Source organism: Carlito syrichta, unplaced genomic scaffold (genome assembly GCF_000164805.1).
Source record: "Carlito syrichta isolate Samal-C Ts95f unplaced genomic scaffold, Tarsius_syrichta-2.0.1 Scaffold303958, whole genome shotgun sequence".
Classification (NCBI taxonomy): Eukaryota; Metazoa; Chordata; class Mammalia; order Primates; family Tarsiidae; genus Carlito; species Carlito syrichta.
The window spans coordinates 709816-713033 of NW_007248054.1; positions in this window are offsets into that span (position 1 = coordinate 709816).

Below are 3218 nucleotides of genomic sequence, written 5' to 3' on the forward strand. Positions count from 1 at the left end.
TTTAAAGGTAAAGACTTTATGGCTATATCCCTACAACCCGGAGCTTGGAACTGTGACATAGAAACAGCTCACAGAAGGTAGATAGTCAAAAATATGAATAATCTAAAAAAGAGCCTACCATATGTTCACAAGTCATAAATATCATTTGACTCAGAGGGGAGTAAACCCCACACTTATTATTTCAAATGCAGAAAATAGTATTTTTGCTTGTATGGTTACCTTGCTTTCATTTTCATGAGAATTTCAGCATATCACCAATCCTAATTTACCTACTTAATAATACAAACAGTTTAATGAATAAACCTATTATTATAAAATATATATTTTATCATGTAATATTTAAAAATGCTGCTGGATGAAAAATTAAGAGCCATGATCCATTTAAATATTTTCAAGGTTATGCTATTCACCTATATAACAACAAAACTCTGACCTATTATTTCAGTAAAAGTCAATGATATTCCTCTCATCAAACAGTATTTTTACCTTACTTGAGTTTTTTTTAGAAACATAATTGTGAGAGCAGGAACAATTTAAACTATGGTATCTTATAAGTGTGGCTGAATTTTCATCAGGACTTGGAGTTATGTGGGATAAAAAAATAATTTGTATCTGATTCAACACTGCCAGCTTCGGTACAAATAATGAGATCATAGTCCAAATGTTAAGATTCAGTATAAGTGAGCTTAAAACAATTTTTGAGAACAAACCAGTAAAACAAAATAAAATTTGTAACTATACTTGCAACCTTAAGCTATGGATATTAGAGCAATTACTCTCTACCATCCTGCTTATGCAGTCAACCTGAAGTATAGAACAACTTAGTACTTTTTAGAAGTTATTTTCCTCCAAGGTTAAATTACAGATCTGTTCCTTTATAATATATTTATTACAGTACATTTCAACAGAAAACTCTACAGGCTGTATCGAAACATTAAAGATAAAGTGCCTTTCATTAAAGAAGAATTTGAATATTATCCCCCAATAATTTGGGGGAATGTAGATATAGATTTGTCAATATATGAGCAGAGTCTTATGGAAATAACAAAATTGTGAGAGATAATTAAAATCTTGAAAATAAGAGCCGCTTCCTTATAAAGCTCTCCCCACCCCATGAGAGATGGACTGGAGGAATGAAGGAGCCACTCTTTCATCCTGTAATTCTTTATTGATTATCTTACATGTCCCTACATCCCAGATAAGGTATTGGGAATAAAAGATTAGCAATCACTGGAGATTCTCGATATTTGCTAGGTGAGTCAGACACATACACCTGTACAACATATCTCTCCCCTAACTTTAAAAAGAGGTGTGCCTCCCAGGACCTGCTGCCAATTGCTTATCTTATTCTCCCAATATGGTCTACGCCTATGACTGTACCTTACGCTTTAGGACTTAATGAAATATCTTGTCCAGTGTCTTCATACATATCACTCTTTATTTTCAATTTACATTTTGTAATGTGGAACCATAATCTATTAGTATTTTTTATTTATCCAAAATATCTAGCATAATGAAAGAGTCATAGTGGACACTAATCAAACAAAAAAAAAGTCATGATATGTTCAATGTAGGTCACAGTACAGATGAGTCATTCTTTATATTAGAATATCAAAGGGACTCTATATTATATAATCTTTGAACACTGATTTAAAAATCACATCTTTCAGAATTTCAAATCTCCCTTCCTTTAGTAAAGAAAATTTCTCTGTATTGTTTATCATTATCAAATTCATACTTGATTTATTTATTTTGTTTATTAAAATCATCTCCAGTGGAATGTAAGCTTCATGGGGTCAGGGATTTTTGTCCAGTTTGCTTGCTTTTCTATCTAAATTACTAATAGAGTGTTCAAGAAGTATAGTATTGTGGAATGAATGATGGAAGGAATAATTTTTATTTTCAAAAGAAAAGTCAGTGTACAGTTTTCATCAATGTACTCCAAATTATATGTAGGAGAAATAAAAATGTAGATGTATATATATATATATATATGTATAGGATATATGTGAGATATTTAAATATACTTATACATACATACATGCATACATACATATATACACACATATGTAAAGGGGATTTGTATACACACATAAACACACACATACCCAGATATATATTCCCTTAAGTGAACAAATAAATGATAAAACTTTATGATAACCTTTATGATAAGATAATAAAGTCAATAAATGAGCAAACCTTGGTGATAAGATCATAAGTAAATAAAATGTCCAACATATTTCCTCAGTACTAACATGTGTATAAAATATTTTAATATTTTAGAAATCAGACTGCATCTTAAAATTCATTTGTACATGTACTATGATGGTGTTTTGATAACTTTTCTCTTCATCTAAAGGTTGTGTGTCCCTGTTGATGCTTTATTAGAATTGAAGGAGTATGTTCATTTGCTGTATATGAGTGGTCAGTATCATGTCATAATTCTAGCTATAACTGCAGTCAGCATTCCTGACACTGGTAATATGAAACAGGTATGATGTCCAGGGAAAGGCATGTTCTTTCTGGAATTTTCTCAGCAATTCAGATAGTTGTCCCTAGGTAGTTGCCACACATTGCTATGCAATAAAGTCCTGGGAGGTAGTTATTTTTAGGTGATATTAATTAAATAGGAAAGATTGAACTCAACTTTTATTAATTTTATTTCACCATTTCTTTTAAAAAGTAAAAAATACAAATGCTAACTAAACAGCCAAACGGCAGTAATTCTGTCTTTGATGCCAAGCTACATTCAAGTAAAACATCAGTAAGAATCCCCCTACTGGGAATATACCCTGAAGAACTCAAATCACTCTATCAAAAAGATACCTGCACACGAATGTTTATTGCAACATTGTCCTGCACACGAATGTTTATTGCAACATTGTTCACAATAGCAAGAACCTGGAACCAACCATGTTGTCCATCAAAAGAGGACTGGGTTAAACAAATGTGGTACATACATACTATGCAGCCATAAAAAAAGAACAAAATCATGAATTTCGCAGCAACCTGGATGGAACTAGAGTCTATGATACTGAGTGATCTCTCACTGAAACAAAGATCTGAGTATCACATGTTCTCACTCATATAGTGGACCTTGAATATCTACCATAATACTATAAAAAAAAGGACTGACAGTGATAGGAAACTATGGGGGGGTAGGGAGGGGAAGGGAGGTGGGACTAACGGTAGTCAATATCTGTCTGGGGATGGGGAGA